This window comes from Mustela nigripes, chromosome 2 (assembly GCF_022355385.1).
Source record: "Mustela nigripes isolate SB6536 chromosome 2, MUSNIG.SB6536, whole genome shotgun sequence".
Classification (NCBI taxonomy): Eukaryota; Metazoa; Chordata; class Mammalia; order Carnivora; family Mustelidae; genus Mustela; species Mustela nigripes.
Window position 1 is genome coordinate 90365459 of NC_081558.1, and position 14564 is coordinate 90380022.

The 14564-nt window shown below is 48.4% G+C and overlaps 1 protein-coding gene across 1 annotated transcript in view; it reads left to right on the forward strand.

Annotated features, from left to right (window-relative positions):
* Nucleotides 1–14564, forward strand: part of BFSP2 (beaded filament structural protein 2) — a 59090-nt gene that overhangs the window by 17152 nt on the left and 27374 nt on the right. The gene's annotated exons all lie outside the window — the stretch shown is intronic.

The following is a 14564-nucleotide window of genomic DNA, read 5'->3' on the forward strand; positions in this document are numbered from 1 at the left end:
TCAGTGCCCTGCAGCAACCCGTTTTGCTCTGAGGCTCCTCCTCTGTAAAATGAGAGGGTGGAATGCCCAAGCCTCCAGCCATACACCTGTCTGTCACGGCTCATCATTAGCTCTGAGCGGTGCAAAGCCTAAAGAGAAACAGCAGCCCGCCATGGAGCCCTGTTCCCTCAGCCTTTGTGGCTCAGCTATAGGGCTGGCTGGGGCCAAGTACAGGCAGTACATGCTGGCCACCTACTTCACTTCCGAGGGTCAGGTAGTGTCCTGTGCAGCACCACTGGTGAACCAACAGTTTTATTAGCCTCCCCTCCCCCCAGGGCTCTCCAACTGGTGATAGAGCTCCTGGAGATGGGAGAGTTCCACATTGCTGCCTCTGACTGAGTTCTCTTGGCAAATAGCGTCACCTTCTAGCTGCCCTGAGCGCTAGCTTGCCTATCTAGTAACCCATGTTGCAAAACGTCATTTGTGTTCAGTTTTGAATGCCTATCATCATCCCTTTGCTGCCAACACCACCTTGATCTGAAAGACCAGCCATGCAGTTCATGCTGCCCTGCAGTCTTTCTGTTTATATCAGAATCCCCGTGATAGCTCCCAATTTCCTGAGGATTATAAATCAGCCATAAAATTATGCTTTGCCCTGAGACTTTGCATATATTAGCCAGCAAATTTGTTCTTACTCTGCCCTGCTTCCTTTTATGATAGAGAAACCCACCCCCGCCTTTTCTCTGTTAGTTGCATTTTCTGCGGCTTTGGGTTTCAGGTCAGAGCCTGCATTAGGAGTCAGGGGTCCTGAGTAACCCCGCCCAAGTCTCAGCTCACCAAATGCTTCTCCCAGATCCCTAATCTCTCCCACTTGCTGCTTCCTTATCTTCAAAAAGAGGGAGATAATTATACCTGCCACCATGGCCCCGACCCTTCTGAAATTTAAGGAGAATAACATGAGTGGAAAAAGGCTTTGTCAGTGTCAGATAAGGCTGCAGATCCTCAGTCCGTGGGTGTAATTAGTGTCACATGTAAGTGCAGAATCTTTAGTGATGTTGGCGTGCATTGGCCCAGCCTCCCTCCTCCCCAGCAGTCCTGACAGTGTAATATTTGTCACAGTAGCTGCTATGGGGCTGGCACAGAACTCAGTTTTATTATGTTCATTCATCCGGCATTGAAAGTGGGTCTGCTGTGTACCGGGAACTATGAGAATTCAATAGAACACGTCAAAATTCTCAGACTCCGGGACCCAAAGGTCCACACATTGTTGGGTGCCTGCTATGTGCCAAGCACAATGCCAGGCGTCTGACGGACGTCAACGCTACATTGATCAGGAAGGACTCAGGAGGCAGTTATAAAAGCAGCAGCTTTGGTTTGGGGGCACCTGGGTTGCTCAGTCAGTTAAGTATCTGACTCTTGGTTTCAGCTCAGATCATGATCTCAGGGTCCTGAGATAGAGCCCTAAGTTGGGCTTCCTGCTCACTAGGGAGTCTGCTTGTTTCCCCTTCTGCCTCCCCCCACCCCACCCTCTTTCTCTCTGAAATAAATTTAAAATCTTAAAAAATAAAATAAAATAAAATAAAAACAAGAAATGGCTTTGGTTCAAGAGGAACCTCTTCCAAGGTCCCCTTTGATCTTTTCATCAGGAGGTAAATACTGTCTCCTACCCCTGGTTGATTAACATGGATGGTCTCATGACTTCTCTGATCACTTGTCGGTAACTAAAAGCTCCATGCTCATTTTAAGTCCCAAAACACAGTCTGAAGCCAGTAGATGGTCTAGTCAGTAAATTATTCAACACGTCAAGCCTCCCCTTCATCCCCCCCTCCCCGCCAAGTTAGGCCCAGCGCCCAGCTCCTTCTTGCAGTTTTCCTACCCTCGTTTCCCACTGCTCTTTCAACCTGACCAAAGTGCAAGCAGGGGAAAAGGAGAGGGAAAGATGACTGGAGAGTTTTTCCTGGAGACATGCTGTTGTGAGGGGGCTTTGCAGCGTCTGGGTCTGGCTAAAATTTAAACCAGAATTTTTCTCTTGTGGACCCCTTTCTGGGTTCTTGTAAGACTTCCCTACTGGACCCGCTGCAAGGAGAAGCACCCCCGCTTCAGGTGCTGTCCCACCTCCAGCCAACCCTCCTCCCTGCTGGCTGCCTGCCCTCTTGAGCAGGACCTCTCTCAAATGAGCTCAGGCTGCCATGCCCATCACAGGCTCCACCTCTATGCCTGGGATGGGTGCCCCTTCGGGGCCGGTCCAGGAGGGCAGGGACCTCCCAGTGCAGTTACCTTTCTGTTGTGACACATATATTTCTGATAATCATCTTGCAATCCTGGACACCAACTTTCCTTATCCCCAGTGTACAGACAGGGAGACTTGCAGAGCATCACAATCCCCAAGGAACAAAGACAGGGTCTGAAGCCCTGCCTCTCCAGTCACAGCCTGTGGTGTCCCCGTGAGTCCTTGCTACTGGATTCTCAAGGGCAAAGGACCTGCCCCGAGGCCTGAGGTAAGCCTCCACACCTCTCTGGGCCTCAGATCTTCATTTTCCACGATCTCCAAGAGCACTTTTCATTCTAAAACTGTGAGATGAAATTGCTGAGTTGAGGTTTCCTGGAAGCAGATGGCAGAGAAATCTGCATAGGACTCCCTCCCCCAGCCTATGGCTTGGCTCTTCATACCTTGCTCCAATACCCTATGTCTCCTAAGAACGTGCACCTTAAACAAGTATGGGGAAGAGAGAAACACCGTTAATCTCCTCCCCCCGTGTTAATCCTCAGTGGAGATGAACACAGCTGACATTTACTGAGCACCTACTATGTGCCAGAATTTGTTCTGAGGTTCTTGCCCATCTTAATTCACTCAAACTCACAACAACCCTATGAGGCCACTGCTTCTATGACTCCTTTTTTGAAGATGAGGAAACTGAGGTTCAGAGCCGTTAAATAACTCTTTCCAAGGTCACACAGCTAGGCAGTGATAGAGACAACACTTTCAGCTTAGGCAGTCTAGTTCCAGAGCCTGTGTGCCCTGCTCCACCTGAGACAGACCAAAGTTTGAGGCAGCCCTACCCCAGAGGTCTTCTGGGATGCAGGGCAGGAGGGAGAGAAGCCCACTTGTCCCAACAGATTACCAAGAAGCAGAACCCAAGTGCAGTTTGTGGGAAGGGAAAAGCGGGGTGCCTGGGGGACATACAAACATGTTTTTAAAAACCTCCAGCAGCCACCCCTGAAATAGGAAAGAAGAGCTCCTAATTTAGGTTAAGCCTCAACAAGTCCCTAGTGAGAAGGCAAATTCCTCTAGCTCTGGCCAGTGCCCAGGAAACAAATCTTGTCCAAAGGAAATCAGGAATAACCATTTCTGAAGGGCCCCCTTGGGGTAAATACAAAGTGCCGCTGGGAAAGCTCTAGCGACTGTGACCGTGACCCCATGGCGAACCCACATCTGCGCACTGTTCTTAGCTCCTCCGTCCTCACACCTCCTGTCCCGCCCTGCCTACCCCAGACCTTAGTCCACAGCCAGTCCCACTGCATCGCCATCCCTGCAGCCCAAAGAGGCCTTTTCTGCTTCATCTACCCATCTCTGACTTGCCTTCTCCAGCCAGTCTTTCTCTCTGCACGTTAGGGACCTACCGCATAACATTTGCTGCGCTAGATTTCTTCTCCTGGTTGTTTTATGTTACCTCATTTTTTTTCTTGATTATGAACTATTTCAAACATAAAAACAGGTGCTCAACATCCAGAACTGTCCATCTTAATGTTATTTGCTACAGACCTTTTATATTTAAACATGAAATCAAAGATTTCAATGGAAACCTTATTTGTGCTCTGTCCTGATTTCGTTCCCGTCCCCAGAGGCGATGACTGCTCTAACTTCAGCATTTATCATTTCCACCAATGTTGTTCCAGTTTTACTATATATGTATATAAACCCTTTGTGGGATTGTTTTGCATGATTTTAAACTTTATATTAAGTTGTATCATACTGTGTATTAGGGCTCTTCAGAGAAACAGAACCCATAGGATGTTTATATAGAGAGAAAGAGATTCATTTTAAGGAATTGGTTCACAGGATAATGGAGGCTGGATGTTCCAGATTAAGGGGAGCCGTTTGGAGACCCAGGAAAGAACCAATGTCCCCGTTCAAGTCCAAAGACCATCTGATGACAGATTTCCTTCCCCATCATGGGGTATTGGGCAGGGTGGGGGAGCACTCAGTCTTTGTTCTATTAAGGCTTTCAACTGGTTGAATGGGGCCACCCCACATTACAGAGTGCAATCCACTCTACCCAGAGTCCACTGATTTTTTTTTTTTTTTTTAGATTTTATGTATTTATTTGTCAGAGAGAGAGAGAGAACACAAGCAGGCAGAGTGGCAGGCAGAGGCAGAGAGAGAAGCAGGCTCCCACTGAGCAAGGAGCCCAGTGTGGGACTCAATCCCGGGACCCTGGGATCAAGCCGGGCTGAAGGCAGCGGCTTAACTGACTGAGCCACCCAGGCATCCCCGAGTCCACTGATTTAAATATTAATCTCATCCAAAAACACTCTCACAGAAACATCTAGAATAATGTTTGACCGTATCTGACCACTATAGCCAACTGACACATAAAATTCACTACCACATAGTATTTCCCTCTGCAACTTGCTTTCTTCACTTCTCATTTTGTTTTTGAGATTTATCATGGTGACCAAGATAACATTCCCTTGTATATACACCACAGGTTATGAATTTTTTCCCACAGGTTACAATTTTTTTTGTTAATGGATGTGGGTTGCTTCCACTTATCTCTGTCACAAACAGGAGAGTGCATAAACCTCATGCACACATGGGAGAGTTTCCTCAGGTCAGAGTTGGGCATCGTACTGTAAGTAGACCAGATTCAACCAGGTACCACCTGATCTTATCGATAAAGTTTGACAGGAATGTAGTCACATCCATTCACATGCTAATTGTCTGTGACTGTTTTTATCCTATAAGGGCAGTGTTGTTTAGTTGCAACGAAAACTGTGGGCCCACAAAGACTACAATATCTCCTCTCTGGCCCTTCATAGAAAAAGTGACTGACCCTGCTCTTGGCAAGTACTTAGGAACTGTCAGCGGCTCTTACATGGCATTGCCAAACTGCTCCCCAAAGTGGCTACCTGATTTATCCTCCTGGAACAGTGTGTGAGACCTCCCTTCCTCCACACCCTCTTTTCCCAAAGGTTTGCTGGTCTGCCGCTTGTGACTCAGTGTCTCATCATTATTTCATATGTTTGGCTCTTTAAACATATATCGCTTATTCACTTACCAAACACCATTTAAGGGATTACTGTGTGGCTAGTACTACCAAGCTATAGTGGCCCCATTTCACAAGAGAAGAAATGGAGCCCCCTAATGTCAAACACATGCTTCAAGCACGGTGGTAATGCTATATGGCTGCGCGGGGGATTGTGTAAAAGTGCCCTGAAGAGGGCAGCACTGCGAGAACGAATCAGGCAGTTGACAGTACTCTGCAGGCCTGAGGATGCTCAGTTGGGACATAAAACAATTTGGCTCTCTGCCCACAGCTTCTGCGCGTCAGGGGCACCTGTGTCATAATTCCTAGCAGAAAGGACCTATATTTCACACAGGCGTCAGTAAAGTAGGTTAGTAATTAAGCTGGTTTTGTGTCCTCACTTTGACCTGAGACAATAAAACACCTGTGATTATTAGAGAGCGCGTGAGTGCCTGAAAGAGAAGCTCCATGACTGACACAGCAAGAAATAGAGATTTCTTATTTAAAGTCACCAAGATGGCCAATAAATACAGGAAAAGGGCAGTGAGTGAGCTAAATCTTCATTTGTTGGCTAGGAAGTCAATAAATGATATCTGTGGCTCATAACTCAAGCAATCAAAAATTTGTAAAAATATGGGGCAAGCTCTGGACAAACAAAAGGCAGAAGATGCAGGGATTGGGGCTGTGGGACAAGCAGATATGGGGTCGGGAACGATTTTCAGCCCCAGCCTTTCTTTTCATTCTTGTTTCATTTTGTGATCAAATGTATGCATTACTCTGATACCTTTTAAATTTAAAATGCAGAAGTTCAAAATAGAGCATGACTCCTGAAATATTTATAGAGGAAGTGATATGTATGTAATCATCTCAGACAGGTGTGGGGCGGGGGGGGGGGGGGGCAGGAATAGAAGTTTTTAAATTTAGCCATGAGATTTCAGTAATGGAAGTGGGGAGTAAGGGAGCCATCATTCTAGGGTCTCTCTACCTTTACATGTAGCTTTGCCTCATTGAAATGTCCCATAATAAGAAGTGGGGGTTTTGTTAAAAAGAAAATAAAAGAAAAAGAGCGTGGGTTGCAGAGTCTGGCAGACACGGATGAAATTCAGTTGGAGCACTATGGGCAAGTCACTTGAACTCTCTGGGTCTCAGCTTCTCATGTGTGGACTGAGCTTGCACACACTCTGTATGGCCACTGGTGTTGGGCACAGGGATTAAATGACGACCTGCCTATGAAGGGCTGATCCTGGCATAAAGTGTAGGAAGTGCAGTAAAAGTGTTTGGGTTTGATTTGTTTGGTTACTTGTATTTGGGATTTTATGAAGTTTGGCTCTAGATTTTGAGTTCTTCTCAGGCAAGCTCCACTTAGTTCCACACATCCTGCCTTACCTGTTTGTGTTCATTTGCATTCCTCAGCTAGCCCACTTCACCTACTGAGTTCACAAACATCTAGTGTCCGCATGCCAGGCACTGAGCTGGGTGCTGAGAAGGCAAAGAGAGGAGGCTGCCCCAGTCCCAGGGGACACAGTGGTGTCAATGGTGGGGAAAGAGAAAAAGTCCAGAATAAAATACAGCATGATAACTTGCAGTAATAGATGCCCACAGTGGATCTGGGGTATACATGGGATGCCCAGCACAGCCCGAGCTGGGTTTTGAAGGATGACTAAGAGTTTACTAGGCAAAGAAGGAAAGCAGGGCAGCCAGGTGTCATGGTTAGGCCATGACATACAGAAGCAGAAGCATGACTTATGGTTCTGAAAACTGGAAAGGCCTGAATCTGTTCAGAAAAATAGTTCAGTTTGCAGCAGGAGAGTGAAGAAGAGATAAAGCCCGAATCGTGTGGGTTTGTTCAAGAGCACACTGTTGAATAAATGTGAGCTCAGATTTGCATCTTACTAAGTCACTACAGTAAAAAAGGGAATGGGAGGTTGGAATGCATTTGCTCTAAATCTATAAAAGAAAGAACAGGAGAGATCGATCAAGTGGCTGCCCAAACAGAGCCTTCAAGGCTCTGGTCCCTATATCTTGATGTGCCTAGCGCTCAAAACTCAGATTTTGTTAAGAAGTCTGTAGAAGATTAGACCTTGGAGGGCTGGCTCATGGCAAAGAAACCTTTGTGATACATACACCCAGGACGAGATAGGACTGTACAGTGGTGGCTACTCTTAGTGCCCAGCAGTGGTGCTGCTGTCCCAATCAGGCCCTCCTATTTCCCAGGGAGCTGGAGGCAGGATGCTAGATAATCTCAGAACTAGTCCTGGGATGGGCAGAGAGGTTTGGGGGGAAGGTGAGGCCTAAGAAGGTTTGTCCTCATCAAGACAGAGAGCAACCCATAGGGAGCAGGGTGTTCCCGATCGCCCCCAAATGGTTCCTAACACTACCCACCCATTCTGGCCCCTCACTCCATGCTCATCTGACCCCTTTGACAAAGACATTCTTCAGACAGCACACAGTTCAATGATGAGGTCATTTATCTGCAGTGCAGACACAGAAATGTCCACCGTCCTGGCCTCCTGAAGAAAGACCCAACCTTAGCTCTCAGGTGTCCCGGATCCTCCCTGGATCTTTAATGTCTGTGACTGCATTCAGGAGTCAACTATGCTCGAGATGGTTCAACCTCTCCATCCGGGCTTTAGGGCATGCTCCCTAACTCCACCTGCACCTGCGATCTGAACTCAGTGTGCTTAGGCTTTGTACTCTGCAACCCTGGGTAGCAACGATCAGGCAAAACCATCAGAGAGACAACTGGGACTCGACCCAAGGCTGAGCAGTGCAGCAGGGATGAACTGGGACACATCAGTGCAGAAGCTCGATGGCACTCTGACCTGGGAGGCGATCTCAGGTTGGAACCAGGTAGGAACCTGGGTGTTCCTGAGAGTGGGAACCACGTCTTTCCTGCTTTGGTTCTCCACAGAGAGGCAGCACTAATCCTGGGCTCATTAATTCAACTGATACCTACTGTCCTGGGTCATTTAAGGAGAAAAGAACAAGTCCCATGACCCAACCTGAGCAGCTCTAGCATATGGAGGTCACATGAGGGAGAAAGACCTAGAGAGGGAGACCGAGAAAGCTTGGCTGTGAAGTAGAAGGAAGAGCAGGAGAGAGCTGCATCATGGAGGCCAAGAGAGGAAAATCCATCTTCTGTGATGAGTGTGCCTCGTGGGTCAAGATGAGTGCAGAGGGGCATCTGTTCAGCTTGGTAACATGGTGATCTCTGCCATCATGGTGAAGATGCAGTTTCAGCGGGGCGCTAAGGAGAGATAATGACTTCTTGTTCATTTATTACTAGAACAAGTTATGCTGAGCATTCATCCTAAACTTGAAAGTCAAATAAATGTGTAAAGGGTTTCCAGAGACTCTTATACCCTGCCACAGCCCCCGTCAAGTCTAATTTCCCAGGGGCCCAGTCTTGCCCACATCCTCCCACACCTGCAGCTCTGGCTGCTGGGAGGCCAATATCTTTAACTCCAAATAAAACATTAATTGTACCCTTGGGCCCAAATGATAACCCTTCTAAAAATGCTGCTTGTCCTCACCTTTTAAAACCATAGTAACGATCAAATTTCTCTCCTGCCCCCACCGGCATCATTTATTTTAATAACTACAGCCATAGCAAGGAAACAGCCATAGGAAGGGATACAATCCTCATCATCATAGTACCAGTGACCAGAGCTTTTCTCAAGTGACTAGGGTCAGGAAAAAAAAAAAACAAAAAACAAAAGAAAAAACAAAAACCAAGCCACTAGATGGAAGTCTTCATTCAGCTGCCTGGGGTGGCGGGGGCAGGAATGGTGCCAGACTGCACACGCCCATCAGGGCCATTGGATCGTCACCGGCCTGGTGCTCTGCTCTGCAGCACACAGCAGTGATGACAATGGCCACCGTGTAAGGAATACCTAGTTGGTGCTAGGCAGCTGGCCCAGTGCTTTACCGGCGGGGTCTCCTTTCCTCCTTGGAGCCTCCCTAGCAGGTAGGAAGCAGTATTATCTTCATTTTAGGGATGAGGAGACTGAATCTTAGAATTATCCAAGTAACTGGCCTAAGCCGGTGAGTGGAAGAGCTGGGTTCATGAATGAGATCATTGTCTACTCTGTGTGGGTTGCAGGTCGGGGTGTGACTCCAATGCAGAAATGATCCAAGGAGGGAGGAAGAGAGTCAGCAAGGACACCATGCACCCAGGATCTGGGGCTAAAAACTTAGAAATCACCCTTAATTCTTTTCTTTCCCTCTTTCTACAACTGTTGTCACCAAAATCCATCTGTTCCATCAGCAAAGTAAGTCTGAAACCTGTCTGCTTCTCTTTGTGGCCCCTATAACTGCCCTAGTCAAAGCTGCCATCATCTCCCTGGGGCTTTTGCAGAGCTTCTTAGCTGGGCCCTCGGCACAGTCCCCTGTGCCCAACAATCTCCCCTTCCTTCAGGACTCGGGGGGCCCACCTACGGTGCAGATCACACCTGCTCACCTGCCCTGCTCAGAGCCTTTTAGGGGCTTCCCAGCAAATCCCGCCTCCCTTCCCTTGCTCCAGAGGCCCTGCTCCTGGATCTTGCCTTTGCCTGGCTTTCTAACTACGTCCCCTGCAGTAACTGCTGATTCCCCCACAACCAGCACAGAGCCTGGCATAGAGGAAACAATGTGCCGATGAAATGAAGGCAAGAGTGAGTGAGCAGGTAAATGAAAAAGCTTTGCAGAGGAAGGCGTGTTTGAGATAAGCGTTACATGAAAGCAGGGTAGGGTTTCTCAGGCGGCAAGGCCCAGGAGTGTGAGGTGGCAAAGCAAGGGCTTCTACGTATGGGCAAGGACACAGGCAAGGACGTGGAGGAATGCCGGGAGCAGCCTGAGAGGCGGCCTGGGCAGGACCGGTGGCAGGTCGGTTTTGCAAGCCAAGTGTGCGCTGCGAGCCCCTAGAAAGCTTTTCAACATGGATTGTCGGGGTCCACCCCAGAGACTCGGATCCTGACATCTGAGGTAGATGTCTGAGAGTGTGCCTTCCGCACGGGCTTCAAGTGGTGCTGGTGCTGCCGCTCCAGGGACCGCACTTGGAGAACAGCTGGTGTAAAGTGTGCCGAGGAATCCTCCACCTGGAGGCGAGAGCAAGACAGTCGCTGGGAGGTAGCTTAAAGCAGAGCTAACCGCACACTGAGCCAAGAGCAGTTCGAGCTAACACCAGCCAGCAGTGAACCCACCTTCGCCCCTGCCTGTACCATCCCTCTCCAGACGAAGCCCGTGCCGACCTTGGATTCTGGCCATCCCTCCCCATGGCACTCAGCCTTGCTCTTCTCCTCCATTGAATTATATCCTCTGAAGGGTCTTTTGTTTCCTCCAGCAAAACTTACAAATCCTGAGTCCTACACCCTCCAGACCATCTAATCTCACATTCCAATTCTCACGGAGGTTGCTGTAACCGACAGGAGACCCAGTGTTAAGTCATGTTGCACAGAGGAAACAGTTGTCATGTGCTGAGAAGAGGAGTCGGCTCTGTTTGGCCAGAGGAAGGAGAGGAGGAGGAGAGGTCTCCCCTGCTGGCCTTCCTGGCATGCCACGCTCTTCAAGTTCACCCTGCAGTGCAACTCTGACATTGGTCCACACTCTCTTCCGGTGAGAAAACAGGGCAGGAGCAGTTCCAGGGTTATGAGCAAGGGTGCTCGTACTCACAGCATCAACCTAGTGACTGTACATGTTCATATTTGGTATTCGTCCTGCCTTTGCTCCTGGAGAAAGAAGATGCTCAGAGAGGTGGGGTTAATTTGCATCCGCTTCAACCATAAAAGTGAGAGGACCAGGTAGTTAATGCACAGGTCCCGCAGTTTTAAATGCAGATGGCATTTCTGCAGGCCTGACACACAGCACTCGGCCACTGACGTTCTCCAGGCCTTCAGAGTTGGGCCCACAGTCTGCTCAGCACTGCTCCACTTACGGGGCTCCGCAAGGAAAGCTCAGGAGATGAGAGCAGGAGATGGTTTGGATTGCTTTGATTTGGCGAGCTTCCTCGTGCAGGTGGGAGAGAGAGCTCTTTATCTCCGTGATGCAGCCCAAGGAGGAACCAGGAGTCCCAGCTGTCCTATTACAGGAAAAAGAGAACAATCCTCCTCCATGAGTCTCTCTCTTGATTCTGATGGGCCTTTTATTTTCCAAGGCTGGTGACCAAAATATGCATGCTGCAGAGTCACAGTGACCTGGTGGTGCGTTCTGACTCTGCCACTCTCTGTCTGGGTGATGTGGGGCAATTTTAGACACCGTCATCTGTACACTAGGTGTGCTGGTGTCAGGGTTAGAGATCATGAGCATGTTGTGAATTTATGAGTGCTGAGTATTTAGTTTCATGTCAGGCACGGTCACTGAGCTGCTGTGTAACAAGCAGCCTTCCATGAACAGAAGGCTCTGGCTTCTAACAGTGGCCAATCTCCCTGATGTAAATCCTCTCACAGTGGCCAATAGTGAGCTCCCACCATGCTATCCCTCCCGAGCGCAGACTTGGGAGGAGATGCATGGGGATGTACCATTACACAGGGTTTCCAGGGCACAGATTCAACAGAAGTCAATAACCTCCAGAGCAGGGCTGACAGTCAAAGAGAGCAAAATGGTTAAATATTTAGGACATTTCATTTTGAGTATTTATTAACTGGGCTTTCATAGAATTTATGTAATTATAAGTTCACATAATTACAACTTTCACAATGGCTGTGTTTAGCCACTGGCTCCCAAAACTCCTGGAATCTTCACCAGTCTGCCCCGGCAAGCCAGGACAAGACTCCCCAGCACGTGGGCTGGACACATCTGTATGCGGTCAGGATATTCCCTCCCCTCTGCACTTCCTGTCCTCAGCCCTGGAAAGGATTTCATGAAGCTTTCCCAGGTGGAGACAAAGAGCCTCCTCCATGGCCGGCTCTCCACGCTTTACTTTTGACCTTGGCCTCCATCCGGGTCTTGGGCCTATGCTAAACCTCAGCCAAGGTCCCAGCCCTTGTCCTGCCGCCTCACAGCCCTTTCTACAGTAAAGGAGGCAGAGCTCCCCTCCCCTCTCCTGCAGGTTCCTAAGCCGAGGTACCTGCAGGAGAACAGTAAAGGGGTTCTCTGGCTGACTTGAGGACTAGCAGGTTATTTTAAGATCCTTCTGTGAAGGATATGAGGAAGCAGGGCCAGCCACTGAGCTTTGGCAAGTGAGGACCTATAATTAGCCTCGGCTTGAGGCTTGAATAAGCCCCTGGTTGTTACCAAACGTCAGCTAGAGCAGGAAGGCCTCCAGTTCCCCTGAGCCAAGTGCTGCACAAGCTTCCCAGGACAGACATTTGGACAGAACTACCCTCTTTGCTGGACAGTGTCCAGTTTACCCCAGAAAGTGCTCCTGCCCTCAACCCCAAGTGAGAAGGAGGAGGGAGGACACAGAGCAGCCAGCCCCTCGCTGCGGCACGTCTTCAAGCCATGGGCACTTCCTACCCGACCCCTTCCCGGATTGCTCCTTGCAGCCTCTTCTTCATCAAGAGTTTGCAATCAAGAGGGAAGTGTTACAAATTAACACACGGGCTACTGCTGTCGCTGGGCAAAGCTAAGGCTGAAAGGAAGTACAATAGATCCAAATGCTGGCCGTGCTTATTCTGGAAGGCAAGATTTGGGGTGATTGCATTTTCAGCCATTTCTCTGCCTTTCCAGAATTGTACAACTCCAAATATGTATATCCAACCTATGCTCTGGAGTGTTGCTTGGTTTTCACTTTTTCTGCCCGTCTGCCTAGATCCCACATTTAAAAAGCAGAAACCTGTCACAGACAAAATTAAGCTGTACCAAGGGGAAGAATTCTAAGAATTAAAGCTTCAGGGTCCCTTATTTGTGCACACCCCTTTGTATTAGTCTTTTTTTTTTTTTCCTTTTTCTTAAAGGCAGTCTCCCAAATTGCATAAGCCCCAGGCTCCACAGAGGTGGCCGCCCATCCCCCCCCTCCCGCCCCCCGCCCCCCCCCCACACCAGCCACGTTGTCTAGAGTGTTAGTAAAGCCTTCTTCTCTACAGCAGTCATGTTCCAGCCCACCGTCTAGACCTGCTGTGATTTGGTGTCCTGCACTAGAGTGAGTCATTTGCCATGGGCATCACACTGTGAGAAATCGAGCAGGGTGATTGCCCTTGGCTTTGAATTTGTCATCTGAAAAATGGCCCTAAGCATCCCAGGGGTTTGGAGACCACCCCTGGGGCCCAGAGACCGCTGAAAATCTTCTAGCCACCCAATCCTAAACCTGCTCAACTGTTAACCCTGCCTCACCCTTTCCTTCCCAGGAAAGCCACTATAAAGGCTTTTGCCTATGTTTTCCCCTCATCCTTAAGCGACCAACCCTGGTACTTCCTCCTCTGGACCTGCGTGGTGGGGCTGCCCCACCCTTTGGGAACTGTAACAGCTTTTCAATGTCAGTCATCTCCTGATCTGTTGGCCTCACCACACCTAAATAAAAACAAAATCTTGGGTATATTCTGCAGGGTTTGGGGAGCTGGTTTTGAAAAACCACTTTTCACAGCTCCATGAAACCCCCAAATCATATGCACAGTGTTGATGTTCATATGTATGTTTTGAGGGTGGATGAAATTCTAGAGCTAAGTTGTACAATATATTGGCAACTGGCCACAGATGGATATTCAAATTTAAATTAAATTTAAATAAGGGCACCTGGCTGGGTCAGTGGGTTAAGCATCAGACTCTTGATTTCAGCTCAGGTCATCATCTCAGTGTTGTGAGATCAAGCCCCAAGTCAGGCTCTACGCTGAGCATGAAGCCTGCTTAATATTCTCTCTCCCTCTCCCTCTCCCTCTGCCCCTCCTCTCCCCAGCTCATGTGCACTCTTTCCCACCCCCCCAAAAAAATCTATTAAAAATAATAATAAATTAAATTTAAATAAAATTAAATTTTCAGTTCCTCAGTCATCTTTGCCACATGTTGAGTGTTCAGTAGCCATGTGTGGTCACCATGATGGATGGTAGAGACATAGAAGAGTTCTATCATCACAGAAAGTTCTATTGGGTAGCAATGAATTAGAGACTTGATCAGCTTTTCAAGGGTATCCATGACCAGAAAATGTGAAAAGCCACTAAGTCAAACCAGAGAATCTTCATTTAAGGAGGCTGAAACTTCCCTGGGAGTTGAATGTTCAGCCTTATGACAGAGGTTATGAACAAGTCTGCCTTTGAGTAATATTTTAGCTCCAAAAATCCAACTCTAAAGGCTCTTAAAAGGCATCCAGATTTTATGTTTTCTGGCTTATCTGCTCTCCACCTTTTTGGAGAGAGACACTTGGATTCTAAAAATATTTGCTATGAGAAAGGTGCTCTAAGTTCCCCCCAGAACCTCTGTGCCCAGTGCTAG